The following is a 16,065-nucleotide window of genomic DNA, read 5'->3' on the forward strand; positions in this document are numbered from 1 at the left end:
AACCGGGACAGAGAAGGCCCGGGTGGCTGCCTCTCGTCGCGTCTAGCGCCAGGGGAGGGAATAGTCCGTCACTGCCAGTTGCGACCGAGACTCAGGAAGATGCCTCGGGGCAGGTACTGAGTTACCTGGGCAGGTGACAGAAGGCCCGTGGGGCTAAGTGACACTTGCAAGCTGCAACCCCATGTTATAGGGGAGCTCGGGGGAGGACGGGCCAGGCCTATGTGGAGCCAGGAGAGCTTCGGCGAGGCAGAGGTGGAGCTGAGGGGAGGGTACGGGGCAGTTGTCCACAGCTGAGCAAACAGAGGAGGAGGCGAGGGTGTGGCTGCGCCCTGGGCGGCCCGGGGAGCCGGCGTTCGTGGACACCCCTGTATGCAGGTCGTGGGCTGGGTACGTTCCGGGCATCACCTCATTAAACCCTACGGCCACGCCCCGACTGAACACCTTCCTACGGAAGAGGAAACTGAGGCTGGGGGCCCGACCAAGGGGGACCAGGGTGTGAAATCATGAACAGAGAGAGAGACGGGGTGGGCCACAGTGACTGCTCGCGGTGGCCCTGCCCACGGAAGCTTCTAGAAGGCCTTCTCTGCAGCAGGTGCGCCGGGGCGTGTTCCAGGCTGGCTCCTTCCAGATTAAACATTAACCTTAATCTCTTGTGATGTTTCGTCTCCCGTAAATGTGCTCGTGTGGAGTAAGGTGTGAGTGACCTGGGGCTGCGACGTTGTCACCCCAGGGCTGGGGGGCAGAGAGTCGTCCCGCCTGGAGCCACCTGCAGGCAGGACGAGGACGTCCCCTCCCTGCCCCTGTAGTGAACGGCCCCAAGCCCCATCCCTCCTCCCCTGGGCTTGGCTTGTGCTCCAGGTCCACACCCCTGCTCAGTCCTCCAGGACCTTCCGAAACCCCGGCTTGTGCCTCTGCCTCCGTCTCTCTGCTCGTCCCCCTCTTTGGCCCCTGACCACATTCCCCGGGAACGCGGTCAGACATGGGGCTCTGGGGGGCAGGGAGGGGGCCGCAGGCCCGTGGGGCGGGGAAGACAGAAAATCCAGTGCACGGTGAGCGCTCGGGCTTGTTACCGTGGGGGCAATGGAGGCTCCGTCTCTTGGCGTCTCCCCCAGAAACTCATCTGCTGTGAGCCCAGGACGGGCCCTGTGCGAAGGACGAGACCGGGGTGTTCACGTTTACTGGCTTTGGGGCTGTGCCCTGGGCTTCCCTGGCACGGCGAGGGCATGTGAGGACGGCCGGGGGGCGGCCACGGGCAGAGACTCCGCGGGTGCCGAGGGGCGGTTCAGGCTGTGGCCCCACAAATGCAGCTGAAGCCCGCACGCGCGTGGAAGCGACACGTGGTGCACCCGCTGGCCGACTGTCGAGGGTCGCCGGCACCCTTGGGGGGACATTCAGCTTCTCGGCTCCTTGGCCCTGGTTGGTCCATGACCTGTGGCTGCGGCCGCTGCCCTGCGGGCCGCTCCCTTGGCACCGGAGAGCTCCATGCGCCTGGGCCCCCGGGAGTCCTGCTCTCCGCGTTCCCGCCCCCGGGATCTCCAGCTCCGGCCCCTTCCCTCCGCCGTCTCTCGCCTGCACCACTCTCAAGTGCCCACTTCTCCCAAGAAGCGTTTGGGAGCTTCTCCGACCCAACGCGAGCCCCCGGCTCTGTCCTTCATCCTTACGCTGCCAACTCCACCGCCCGCGTTTCTCTCTCACTTGCTTCTCTCCCGTCTCCTGTCCTCAGCACCGCCAGCCGCCAGCCTGCGCGGGACGCCGGGGAGCAAGGCCACGGAGGTGCACCCCCGGCCCCAGGGCGTCAGGTGCCCTGGGGCATCGGAGCGCGGCCGAGCCCTCCCGGAGCACCGCCTGGTCAGCCCCCCGTGCTCCCGAGCCCAGCAGGGCGCCGGCTGTTTCCCTTCTGCGCGTGTGACCACCCCCCCCCCCCCCGGTCGCACGTCCTCGGACGGAGTGGCACCTGCTCTGCCCGACGCTGCTTCGGCCCCGCGGCCGCCGGGCTGCTGGAGATGCCAGGTGGTGCCGTAGAGCTGCCCGGCAGCCAGGCCCCCAAGTGGCTGCCCCCAGCCCTCCCGGTCGAGGCTGCAGTGCAGGGGGATGTGCGACCCGTCGGGAGAGACCCCATCATCCGGGACCCGGCGGCTGTGCCAGGCGCCCCCCAAGGGGTAGGCGCATCCTCGGTCACGGCAGACACCTTCCTGCGGAGGCTGCCGAGATCCCCGCTTCCCTGGCTCCGTGTGGAGCCCTGGCATGGGGCGGGCACTGTGGGGGGCTGCAGGGACCCCCCACCCCAACAGCAGCATCACTGTCCACCGGATGTCCCAAGAGCGGCGTCAGACTTGGTGACTACGGGCAGCGTGTCCCGAACCCAGAGACCTGCGGCCTTGTCCCCGCGTCAGCCCTCGGAGCGGGCGAAGACGAGCTTCGGAACAGGGCCCATCGACGCGAAGCTTGGGCTGCTTAGGGTGAAGGTTCTGATTTTTCGAAGTCTTTAAATTATAAAAATAGGTTCTGTCTTAAAGTGTATGTAGTGTATTCACAGTCCCAAGAATATAACGAGAAGCCACGTACCCACCATCCGATTTATCATTTATTTATTTTTTATTTTTTAAGATTTATTTATTCATGAGACACAGAGAGAGGCAGAGACCCAGGCAGAGGGAGGAGCAGGCTCCATGCGGGAAGCCCGACGCGGAACTCGATCCCGGGACCCCGGGGTCACGCCCTGGGCCGAAGGCAGACGCCCAACCGCCGAGCCCCCCGGGACCCCCGCCCCACCATCCAGTGTAAGAAACCAGACATAACCCTGTGTGCTCCTCCCCAAACCCCTCGCCTCCCTGCTCCACCCCACAGGTAACCATTACCCCGAGGTTTATGTCCACCATTCCTCACTTTTCTTTATGGCTCTATCGCATTACACGCATTCCCAAATAAAATTTTAGTTACGTTGTGAGACACGGTGTTTCTACTCTGTGTATACATCGTGTGATTTGTTGTTTTTGTTCCATATTTAAAAAAAAAATCTGCCCACGTTCACGAATGCGGCCGTATCTCATTTATTTCCACCGTGATAGAGTATTCCACAGAATGCGCTTATGCACGCATTTATCTAGTTCGCTTTTAGGGAGGATTTGGATCGTTTTCAGTTTTTTGCTATTGTTCATTATGCTGCCACCAGCCCTCTGTACACATGGCTTCCGGGGGGCACAGGCAAGTGCAGCGGCTCTCAACGCTGGTGCCCCCCTCCACGACAAATACTGTGTCGTGTTCTTTTTATTGCTTCAAAATGAGGGTTTTGGATCCTATACTACAGCATACTCACGTAATTTTAAGAAATCAATCTAATGCTCTAACTGTAATATGGTAGAAAAATAAAATATAGACACTTATAACAAAAGATGACTGTGCCAATATGTAAATCTGGGCTAAAAATGACACCAGGAGCCAGAATAACGACGTCAGACGCTTGCACCTACGTGCAGACTCACCTTGACTTTTCCAGCCACCGAGGCCATTTTGGGATCAGGGACCCAAATACCATGTGCAGAGATCCCAATAGAGACATGATTTTCCGAAACGTTGGCCAATTCTGGGCAAAGTTCCAAACGACGTCAATGGAAAAGCACAGTCTTCCTTCGGTTTAGAAGATAGCGCATTCCTAGAAAATTCGGTCTGTTTAAAGTCATGAAAACAACACGTTTTTATGTATATATGTATATGTGTAAAACAAAGGTGCAGTAGGATTTCAGGATCAGCTAAGTATGAACAGGTACTTACCTGTAAAAATTGTGCAGTCACATGGGATGCAGAGGATTCATTTCTGTGTGAGACGTCCCCGGGAACTGTAGGACACCCAGCCCCGTTGCCCGTTGCCCCACCTACTAAGTGTCAGTGTGCCCCTCCCTCCGTGACACCCACAGGCTTCCAAAGTCCTCCTGGGGTGTGGTGATGAGCCTGTAGGGAGCCACCTTACTAGGGTATTTATCTAAAAGCGCTAGGATCGGGAGCGAGTGCACACCTAACTGATTAGGGGATAGCAGGTGGCTTGTCAGGACGGCTGGACCAGTGCACGGCTCGGTCATCCCTGCCTGAGGATCTCTGTCCTTTGGCTTTCCTGCCTGCACTGGGGATTGTCAGACTTTACGTCGTCGCCGGTCTGGTGGGAGTAAAATTGTCTTTCATTCTATTTTCTCAGCTTCCCACACGGTCAAGCACTGTTTCATATGTTTATGTAACATTCATGTTTTTATTCTATGAACCTGACTGGTCCTGTCATTTGCCCATGTTTCCCTATTTATCTTTAAAGGTTCTTGGGCGGCCCCGGGGGCTCAGTGGTTTCGGGCCGCCTTAGGCCCCCTCACCCTGGAGGGAACTCGATGGCACTCGATGGGACTCGAGATCCCCGATCGGGCCCGGGCTCGAGTCCCACGTCGGGCTCCCTGCGTGGAGCCTGCTTCTCCCTCTGCCCGTGTCTCTGCCTCTCTCTCTGTGTGTCTCATTAATAAATAAATAAAATCTTTAAAAAAATAATAAAGGTTCTTTATTTTTGTTGGGTAATAATCCTGTGTCGTTATGTGTAAGAAAACATCTCCTAGTTAGTGACTTTGTGTTTTCACCTGTTTTATAGTGTTTTTTTGAGGAGAAGTTTGCGATTTGAATTGTATACATAAAGATACATAGAATTATTTAATCTTATTACTTTCTCTTGGGAAAGATTCATCCAGTCTGCTCGATGAGCTCACTATTTGTCCATATTTTTTTCTATCTTAGTAAAACATATCATCTCTCTCCCGGTCCTCCACTTCCACATTTATGCGCTTGCCCTTTTCAGCTCTGAGGAGGATTTCCATGACACCCTTCAAATAGCCGTTGGTACAGTGGGGTCCTGGTGTCTCTACCGTCTTGAGCGGTGATTTAACAGGTGGCGCTTGGTGAATGTCAACCACGGGTGCTCAAAAGCAGAGCTGCCTATCTCCAGATATTCCGTGGGAAAGCAGGGGTCTTTTTGACGATCCCAAATATAACTGAACCCACAGAATCATCCAGACGTAGGTGTTGAAGAAGCCTACGGCTGTAAGGCTGTAATGCCTCTGTCCCTAGATGCGTGCGTGGGAAAGATAACAGATTGAGACGGACTTTCAGGTTGGCCTCTGCACTTCCTCAGTGACGGCAGCGGAGGGGATTGATGAGCTGGGGTGAATAGGGAGTCTCTGAAAGCCAGGCTAGTAAATTTGCTGTGAAAGCTGGTCAATCCCACTTTTACCTCTTAAGCTTTATCTTCTGGTGGTTCAAAATGTGAAGAAAGCCAACCAGCTAGGATGATGTAGAACTACAGGGAGACAACGGCTTCGCAGGCGAGCAGTCCACTCTGGTCTCCCCCAGAGGTTCTGGAAGACTTCCTTGGTGGCTTTTCTCGAGCTTACCCAGGCCCCCATGTCCTGCCGAACCTGGTGCTGGGGGCTGGGCACATCGCAGCATCAGCCCTCTCTGACCAAAGCCTTCTTGGTGGGGTCTGACCAAACCTCTCAACCACGGATAATTAGACGGATTTGTGCTTAATGCATTTTTCCAATCAATGCAACAACTTGAGGACTAATTTATGAATATTGAACATTGAATACGGTGACAAAACACTACATTAAAACCCTATATATAAAAAAAACCCTATATATCTTTATAGATTAAAAGTTAATGCTGGGAATAGATTTATACTTGGCTTGGGGAACCCACAAGACAACAGTAGAGCATTTTCCTCCTTCCTTTTACCTTATGGACTGGTAATATCCATAAATAGGGGTGGGAGGAGGGCTGGGAAATTAAAATCTCCTCCTGGGGAGTGAGGTATATCTTTTCCTTCCAGTATGTTCTAATCCATTGCCTACTCTCTTCTATTCCAATGACAGAACATAGACTCTCTGGTCTCCTAAGGCCAGTCCCTCTTCCCCCCCAAAAATAAGATCTGAGAATGTGTCTCCATGTCCGGGCTGAATTCCGAGAGAGCCAATTCTCTAAAGCAAGGCCACTCTCAGGTGGGCCTGACCCAAAGCAGGGGTGATTTCCACGCTCCTTTGGCGTTTCCTTCTGGGCAGAAAAGAACCTTGAATCCAAACACCTAGCTCTGGACGCCGGGGCCGGGAGGAAGGGCCAGCAGGTCTCTGAAAGACTTGCACGTACAAGCTGACAACCACCTCCCGGCTCCAAAACAAACAAATAACCCAAACAAAACAACATGAAATCACAGAAAACCTCAAGGCCCTCTGGAAAGCGCATCAGAGAAAAGGGGGAGGGGAAAAAGGTTTGTCTTATTGCATTTTGTTTCTGGAGGGCCAGGGACATCGCCAAAGAAGCAAGCCCAAGGATTTTTGTGGTTGGCATGACAGCAGCGTTGGCCGAGGAGATGCTCCCTGACGGGACCCGGGTGCAAACGCTTCCCGACAACCCTAATCGACGAGCGTTCTCGTTAGTATTCAGGGCGGCTGGGATGATAAACCATATGAACGATTTTGGTTCTTTGTCAGGGCCTGGATGATCGTTTTCCGCGGCACATCTGTAGCTGTGCGGACTTAATCCCTAACGGAAGACCGGACCGGAGGCCCGAAACGCAGGCACACCCTGATGCCGCAGCATGACTTGTGTGTCCGATGGGACGGACTTTAGAGGAACAGATGAGAGAGCAAGCTTCCCAGCCGGGGCCCCCTGGGATCTCGGATGAGCAGAGGATCCTGGATGCCCGGATGCCTCCTGGCCACTCAGAGCTGGAAGCAAGGAGGGGCTCTGAGGCAGGGTTAACCTGGGGGCTGGGGCCGTCGGTGCAGCGGCCTCCACCCTTGCCAGGCTCCCCGCGGGCCGTCTCCTAGCCCAGCACCGTCTCCACCACTGAACGGCTCCTGAGCGGGTTTTGAGAGACACGGAGCCAAGGCCGCAGGTGGTAGGCCCATCCCGATCCCACTACCCAGGCTGCACCCTACGTGATGGAACAGCCTTCCTTCGCTTTGCGCTCCACGGAGCAGGACCCGAGGCTGGGGGGCAGGCCCTCCCGGCAGCGGTCACCGGCAGGCCCGGGACTGAGTCGGTGTCCCCGGCCCCACGCAGCCCTCCCCGCACTGCTGTCCACCGCCTTTCCCGCAGGCCCGAGCCCATCAGCCCACCTGCGGGGTCCCCTTTCCGTCCGCGGGGAGCCCTGCATGGCAGGTGCACTCCCGGCTGCCTCGCAAGTCCCAGCGGGCAGGCCCATGGCGCTGCCCCGACCTCTCGGACCCGCGAGTCCCGAGGAGGGCGCCTCGGTGCATCACGGGGGGGGGGGGGATGCGCAGGTGTCTGTGCGCAGGTGTGGCGTGGGGCCTGGGGAGGGGCGCCTCGGTTCGTCACACGGGCGGGGGGATGCGCAGGGCGGGGCGCAGATGTCCGTGCGCAGGTGGGGCACAGGTGTTGTGTGCAGGTGCCGGTGTGCAGGTGCGGCGTGGGGCCCAGGGCGCAGGTGTCCGTGCGCAGGTGCGGTGTGGGGCCTGGGGAGGGGAGGCTCGGTGCGTCACACGGTGGGGGAAATGTGCAGGGCGGGGCACAGGTGCGGTGCACAGGTGCGGCGTGGGCCCCAGGGTGCAGAGGCCGTGCGCCTCCCTCGGCCAGAACTTCCTACACCTGCTTCTCCGCAGAGGCCCGGGCCTGCCTCCCACGCGCAGCCTCGCTGCAGGGGCGCGCGGGTGGGTGTCCTCCGATGGGGCGCGTTCCTGGGGCCACAGATTCCCCCCCCCCCCGCCCCACAAATGCGGACTCTGAACGAGGCACATCCCGGTGCGTCACGTGCACACGGGGGTGGGGGGCTCCGGGGAGAGGACAGCGGGGAGCCCCTCCCCAGCCGCTGACGCCCGCGACCCGGGAAGGCCGTCCTGGCCCAGCAAGGGCGGCCGGAGGCTGCTGTGACGTCCTGGGTGGATGCTGATGCGCAGCGCCTACCTGCAGTTCGGAAACACGGAAACAAAAACCAAGACTTAAGTGAAACTTGCCTCGAGCACCCACGGCCCACGGGGTCTTGGGGGGCGTTGGGCCGCATCTGCCTCTGCGTGTTGCAGGGTTCCGCGGGAGCTCACGGCCCCCACCTCCCACCTCCTCCCCCCGAGTGGCCGCACCTGCCAGCACCAAGCAGAGGCTGGCGTGGATGTCGGGGGTGGACGCTGCCCGGGGTGAGTGCAGGGGCAGGGCCCTGCTCCAGGTGGGCCGGCTTTACCTGCGGAGGCCAGACCTGGCGGGGGCTGGGTTCCCCAGGGCTCTCAGGGGAGATGGCAGGTGGGCAGCACCTGGGCATGAGCAGGAGCCGGGGGGCAACTGTGGGTACCAGAAACTCCCAGAAGCAGTGGGCGGCAGGCCGCCAGGGCCCCGGGACTCCGTCCTGTGGGCCCTCAGGTGCACACCTGCCGCCTGGCCTGGCCTGACGGCTCCTCCGAGAGCCCTTGCCCTGGCCTCGTGGGTGCAAGCGGCGCGCTTGTGAGTGGAGGGCAGCGGGCTGGGGCGCCACGGACACGGGAGGAAACCGGCCCACGGTCACAAAGCGCCGGGAGCCTCTGGAGCAAGACCCCTGGAGGGTGGGAGGGCAGCCAGGGCGGCCGCGGGGGCTCCCAGAGACTGCAGGCCCTGGAGCCCACGGGACCCTCACCGCACAGCCCAAGGCTCCACAGGGCAGGACCGGGTGGAGGAGCGGCCGGCGGGGACAGTGCACCTGGGGAAGGGGACGGGGGGCCCAGGAGGGGACGGTGTACCCCAGGGAAGAGCAGCCTGGCAGGGACAGTGCACTACAGGGAGGGGGAGGGGGGCCCTGTGGGGGACAGTGCACCCTGGAGATGGGGACAGGACCCCGGTGGGGATGGTGCACCCCAGAGATGGGGAGGGGGCCCTGCAGGGAACAGTGCACCCAGGAGGGGGGGTGCTGGGAGGGCACAGTGCACCCCGGGGACAGGGACGGGAGCTTGGTGGAGACAGTGCACCCCGGAGACGGGGACGGGAGTGGCCTGGACACCGAGGCTGTGCACAAGCCCCAGGTATGGGGTGCAGGCGGGGCTGCCAGAGGGCCCCTGAGGGTGCAGGCCTCCCTCCAAGGTCGCCCCCTGGATTGTCACCTCCTGTGCCACGCGTGGCCCTCCTCTGGGGTGGGGAAGGAGCTGGAGCTAGAGCTTGGGGCTCTGCTGTGGCCCAGCCCGGCTGCCCTGAGACCCGCCGGCTCCCGGCTGTGGGGTTCTGGTTGGGGCCATGGTGGAGCCAGGGCAGGTCCTGACCCCAGACCCCGGCGAGAGACGGGCCGCGGCTGGAGGATTTACGAGTCCGCGCTTTCCTGAACAAATGGGAAGGGTAGGTCAGGCCCCGTACGAGGCCCCCCGTAGGGTCATTTCTGCCCAGGCAGTAGGCCGAGATAGAGTACCCTGGGGAAAGAGCTGATAAACACGGTGGGGCGCACGTCCTCGTCTTCCAGGTCACAAAGCTGAGACCCAGGAGGGCCCGGAGGTCCCTCACGGCCACAGCCCACCGCCCACCGCCCGGCAGCTGTGGTTCTCGCAGTCCTATATGAAAGTTGCTCTATTGCCGGGGGGACGCTGTCTCCTGTGCTATTGCAGGAGAAGGCGGCCAAATAGCTACGACTCCAAGGAGACCTTAAACTGGGAGCTCCCCCAGTTAGAAAAAGGAAAAGTGCGCCAAGTGGGGGCCAAGGGCCAACGGAGGGGGGTGGTCCCTCGGAAAACGCCCGTGGGTCACACCCTGAGGGGGTTCAAGCAGAGTCACCCGTATTTGTAAGATCCCCGTATTTCACGGTTGCTCTGATTTTTCTACAGACGCTGGGAATCCAGAATCTTACATGAAACACTGCTTTTCCGTGTCGCCGGCCCCGTGGGCCGAAGAGCCCACATCAGCAGGAGCCGTCCAGGCTGCCGGTCCGACTGGAATGTTCTGGGGGGTCTTAGCCTGGGCTTGCAGCCCCCGCATGGGAGGATGCAGGAGCCCGTACTCCCTGTCCAGGAGGGCTCGTGTCGCCCCAGAGGACGCCTGTCCCATGGGGTCCGAAAGCAGGACTTCCAGTCACTCCGAAGGGCTTGGCGTCTCGGTCCCCGCGGCACCAGGCCTCCTCTGCGGCCTTGGCTGCACCCCGATGGGCACCGAGAAGAGACACGGACGCCCCTTCGCTTTTGGTTTTGAGCTCGAAAGGTCCTCCTTTGAGGACCTCAGTAATCTTTTTTATAAAGATTTTATTTATTGCCTTTTCTAGAATTTTATATGGTCAGAACTAAACAGTTTGCGGCGTTTCCAGGCCGACTTCTTTCACTCGTCCACGTCGATTTAAGGGCCTCTCACGGCTTTTCGTGGCGTGGCAGGCCGTCCTCTGTAGCGCGGAGTGACCGTCCGTCATCGGAATGTGCCTCAGTTTATTTGCCCGTTCGGTCGCTGCGGGACATCTCGGTTGCTTCCAGGTCTTGGCCAATACGAAAGGGGCTGTTGTAAGTTCACAGGCCGATTTTTGTGTGGACGCAAGTTTCCGGCCCTTTGGGTGGAGGCCAAGAGGCGGGATTGGTGGATCGTATGGCAAGTGTATGTTTAGTCCGGTAACAAGTCACCAGGCTCTCATGAAAATTCATTTTACCATTTTACGTTCCCATCAGCAACGAGCGCATGTTCTCGTTGTCGCACCTCCCACCTGCATTTGCTATTTTTGTTTGTTTGTTTGTTTTTTGCATTTGCTGTTAACACTTTGCATTTCTGCTACGGGTGTGCAGCAGCACCTCATTGCGGCCTTAATGTTTGATTCCCTAATGTCGTGACATGGGAACAACTTTTCTTAAGCTTATTTGCCATCCGTTTGTATGTCTTGTTTGGCGAAGTGTCCAGGTCTTTTTGCCCTTTGAGTAATTGGCCCGTTTGTTCTCCTATTTTGAATTTTAAGAGTACTTAGTACATTTCGGCTAAGTCTTTTATTAGATACATATTTTCCAAGTATTTTCTTCAGATCTGTCTTCTTATTCGTTTGACAATGTCTTTTGCAGAGCAGAAGTTTTAAATTGTAAGAAAGTCCAGCTTATCCATTATTTCCCTCATGGATTACTTTTTTTTTTTTTTTTAGTATTCTATCTTAAAAAATCTCTTTTCTTATCCAAGGTCATCTAGGTTTTCTCCTGTATTATCTTCTAGTAATTTAATAGTTTTGTGGTTTACATTTAGGCTGATTATCCAGTTTTTTTTTGAAGGATGTAATTCTGTTTCTACATTCATTGTTTTTTTGTGTGTTTGTTTGTTTTTACATGTGGATGTCCAGTTGTTCCAGCGCCATTTGTTGAAAAAGATGATCTTTGCTCTATCGTATTGCCTTTACTCCTCCATGGACGATCGACTGGTTACATTTATGTAGCCTTATTTCTGAGCTCTCTTTTCTGTCCCACTGATCTGTGGGTCTATACTTGAGTTTAGGGTTTCCTATCCCGGCACCACTTCTCTTGGAGATTTCTGCTAATGAATAACTTCTCCAGTCCAGTTGTGATCATCTATATTTGCCCGTCTTTCTAATTTGGAGACGGTGTTTTATCCTGTTACCTCACTTTTCTGATGGAGCTAGGAAAAGCTTTTTCATTTTTCAGCTTTTTACCTATTGGGATGGACTTTTAACCTCTTTTCATGTTGGGCCAAAACCCAGAAGAACAGAATAGGTGTTAAGACATATTTTTAAAAACTTTAGTACCAAACTTTATCCTAAGAATCAGAATTTTATAATGAAATCTAAGATACATGAATAAAATATAAGAATTAAAATTTTATAAAGCTTCTCTCTGTACAGAAGTGTGAGCACTTAAGTAATAGTAGTTTCTGAATTAAAATGAGAGATAATCCAAAATTTAAATTAAGAATTCTGAAGACTGAAATTCAACGCTAATTGTAACTCAGTATTATTTTCAGGATGGCAGAGTGGTGGGGTAAAATCTAGCATGTGAGTAGAAAATGACCTCCATCCCTTGGAGGACACTATTCTTGTTATGAGTGAGGGATGCGAGAAGCCAGAAAGATCCCTTAGTAGAAGGTATTATTGCGGTGGAGGTAAGGGGGGTGTCCATGCATACTTTCTGGAAACCAGCTCAAGAAAATAAATACCTTTATTTTTATGATTCCCCAGCAAAAGAAATGTTGAACTGGAGAAGTTAAACAAATTCTGGGGGTGAACATATCTCCTTGGAGATAAATGGTATCTTCTGGTGAGGGACCATGTGGGAAAGACACTCTGCCACACGATCTATTTGGAAGGGCCGCTGGTTTTTTGTTTTTTTTTTTTTTTGATGGATTATGATTTATGTTCTAGCAACGTTTGCTTCCTGAATATCAGCGATTCATCTAGTTTCCATGGTTTTCACTGATTGCCTTTATACTTTCTGTTTATGATGGCTCTTTATGAAGAATGGTATCTTTTGATGATGACTCTAGGCTCTCATATCTCTTTCATTAGTTTAATGAGTTGGAAAGCAAAGTATTTATCCTTCTATGTAGCTGGTAGTCGTACTTTTTTTCTTTTTTCAACAGAGTGTAAAGTTTTCAAAACCAGATAACTGTGGCAACTTTTTCTGCTCATGCCGCCTTCTCCCAAGGAAATCCACAGATGTCAGAACCTCGGCTTTGTTTTGGGGAAATTCTGCTAATGCAGTTTTGAAGAGCTTCTCCAGCCGAAGCCCAAAGCAGGAGCCCAACCAGCATGAAGAGGCCCCTGGTTGCATTGCCTGGTTAAACTACAACCTCCCACACAGAAAAACACGCCACTTATTTCTCCTCAAATCAAACCTGAATTCATTTACTTTACCCAGCATTACATTCTCTCCTGTAGGTCAGAGATTCCATTTGGTATCATTTCCCTAAACCTGAAGATTTTCTTTCTTTCTTTTCTTTGTTTTCTTTTCTTTCTCTTCTCTCTCTCTCTCTTTTTTTTTTTTATTTTTTTTGTAGTTTAGGTTTACTGGTAATTGATTCATTCTCTTAGCTTTTGTATATCTGAAAATGTCTATTTTACATTTACTACTTTTAAGATTTTATTTATTTATACCAGAGAGAAGGGAGGGTGGGGAGCAGAGAGAGAGGGACAAACCGACTGTGCACTGAGCAAGGAGCCTCACATGGGGCTCTACCTCAGGACCCTGAGATCATGACTTGAACCAAAACCAAGAGTCAGACTCTTAACCAGTTGAGCTGCCCAGGCTCCCCTCATGTTTATTTTCAAAAAAAATATTTTTGCTGAACATAGAATTCTTGGTTGAAAATTTAGTATTTTTTCCTTCAGAATTTAAAGGTGTCTTTTACTTTCATTATTTTCAATGAATCATAATTCTTATAATTTCCTCACTATAATACGACCATTTTCACAGAGAAGTTTATTTTCAGGAGTGAAAATAATGAGTCTAACTGTGATTCTCTTTGCCTTTACCTTTCTTGGGTTTTATTGAGCTTCTTGGGCTTGTGGGTTGAGGTATTTCATCATATTTGGGGGAAATGGCCATTAGTTTTTCAAATACTTTTTCTTCCCCATTCTATCATTTCCTTCTGGAACTCCACTTGTATTTTATATAACTGGTGGTTTTTGTACTGGTTATAGATGCTCTTCTTAGTATTTTTTTCCCTCTTTAATTATTTTTCTCTTTGTGCCTCTATTTAGATTATTTCTGTTGATCTGCTTTAGGCTTAACAAAACTTTCTTCTGCTGTGTCTAACATACTTTCAAGTCCATAGAATAAATTTGTTCAATAAGAGTTAAACATTACTGTGCTGTAATTTACATACAATAAAATGCATCGGTTATAAGTCTCTAAATTTATGAAGTCTGTAAGATGTTTATTTCTATTCAAATCAAGAGAGAACATTGTGCTCACTCCAAAAAGTTCCCTTGACCCTTTTTGAAGTCAACCCTCTGACCAACACAGCCATTTTCTTGATTTTTAAAAGTTTTGAAATCAGGTAGTAAATGTCTCCCAACTTTTTGTTTTTCTTTTTTTTAAAGATTTTATTTATTCATGAGAGACACAGAGAAAGAGAGAGAGAGGCAGAGACTCAAGAAGAGGGAGAAGCAGGCTCCATGCAGGGAGCCCGACGTGGGACTTGATCCCAGGGCCCCAGGACCCCAGGATCACGCCCTGGGCTAAAGGGAGGCTTTAAACCTCTGAGCCATCCAGGGATCCCCAGTTTGTTTGTTTTCTAAAATTGTTTTTCCCAGTCTCTGTGTTTTGCATTCCTTTCTTTCTTTCTTTTTTTTTTAGGATTTTATTTATTTATTCATGAGAGGCACAGAGAGAGAGGCAGAGACACAGGCAGAGGGAGAAGCAAGCTCCATGCAGGGAGCCTGATGTGGGCCTCGATCCCAGGACCCCGGGGTCATGTCCTGAGCTGAAGGCAGATGCTTAACCACTGAACCACCCAGACATCCCAGTCTTTTGCATTTCTATGCAAATTTTAGAATGAGCTCCTTAATTGCTATTAAAAAATCCTAATGAGATATTCAATAAGATTGTGTTGCATCCATATTGACTCTTGCTTTCTATGAACATGGTATATCAATAGAGCTATTTATTTAGGCCTTTTTTAATTTTTTAAAATATTTTGTTGTTTTTTTTTTTTCAAATCTTGCACATGCTTTAGTACATTTAATTCTGAATATTTCTGTTTTTGAATGCTGTCAAAAAAACTTTCACCTGTTTCTTTGTCTGTTTATATTGTATGGGTATGTATTTTATACATTCAACAGTTGATGGACATTTCAATTTTATTCCTGAATAATGTTATTACTGATGTGGGAAACAAAGGCAAAACCAAAAATTAGATTTCCTTACTGCCTACAGCCCATTGACAAGTCCTTGAAACAGCTCCTCTGGGAGCCCAGCTGCCTCAATGTTGACACTTTGCTAAGAGCAAAAGTGTCTTAGCCTGATTCCCTAGGGTCGTGTAAGTTACTTTACCATATTAAAAATTCCTTTGGAAACTTCCTTTATCTCTACCCCTCAATATACATATTAGCAATTGTTTCTCCAAGCATATGCCCCCCACACAATACACATTTGAAGGGTTATAACTCAAACTGAGAGTTTAGTGGACAGTAATAAATGACCTTTTTCTAACAAAAGCTTGCCCCCTCAAAACCCTAGAAACTTTGCTTCCAAAATCCCTTAGAGACTCACGCTATCTCTAACCTACTCCTAACTTCAAAGTATATAATCAGCTACTCCTCATGACCCAAGTCCAGCTATTTCTGCCCAGAGGTAAAACCACCTTTTTGCACCGAAGACATCTCAAGAATTCTTTCTTGGCTATCAGCTCTGAACGCCAACATTTTTACATCATTATGAACTTTTGTGAAAATGTTTTTGTGTGAACATTTACTTTGATTTCTCTTTAGTATATGCCTAGGATTGAAATTCCTGGGTCAGATGGTAGCTGTGTTTAACTTTTTAGGAACTACTAGATTGTTTTCCATTTTCCTGTATCATTTATGTCTCTATCAGCATAGTGTGAGGATTTGCATTTTTTTTATATCCTCATCAACACTTTGTCCTTATATGGCCTCTTTATTACAGCCATTCTAGTGGATGTGAAGTGGTATCTCATTGTGTTTCATTCTTTGCTTCTTATTGATTTACATTTACTGGATGATAGCAATACTTACTGAGCAATTTGTCATATGTTTATTGGCCATTTATATATTTTATCTGGATAAATGGGTATTCAGATCCTTTACTCACTTTTGTTATTTATTTATTCATTTATTTTTGGAGAAGGTGGAGGGGCAGAGGGAGAGAGAGAAACTTAAACAAACTCCATGCCCAGCATGGAGCCTGATGTGAGGCTCAATCTCAGAACCCTGAGATGATGGCCTGAGCCAAAATCAGGAGTCTAACCGACTGAGCCATCGAGGTGCCCCCAGATCCTTTACTCATTTTTAAAAAAAGATCGGGTGACCGATTGATCTTACAGATAGTGAGTCAGCTGGGTTGCGGAGGGGTGAGAGAGAGAGGGAGAAGGTCTTAAGCAGACTCTGTGCTGGGCATGGAGTCTGACACAGAACTCAGTCTCATGATT

The sequence above is a fragment of the Canis lupus genome, chromosome 1 (genome assembly GCF_003254725.2).
Source record: "Canis lupus dingo isolate Sandy chromosome 1, ASM325472v2, whole genome shotgun sequence".
NCBI classification, from domain to species: Eukaryota; Metazoa; Chordata; class Mammalia; order Carnivora; family Canidae; genus Canis; species Canis lupus.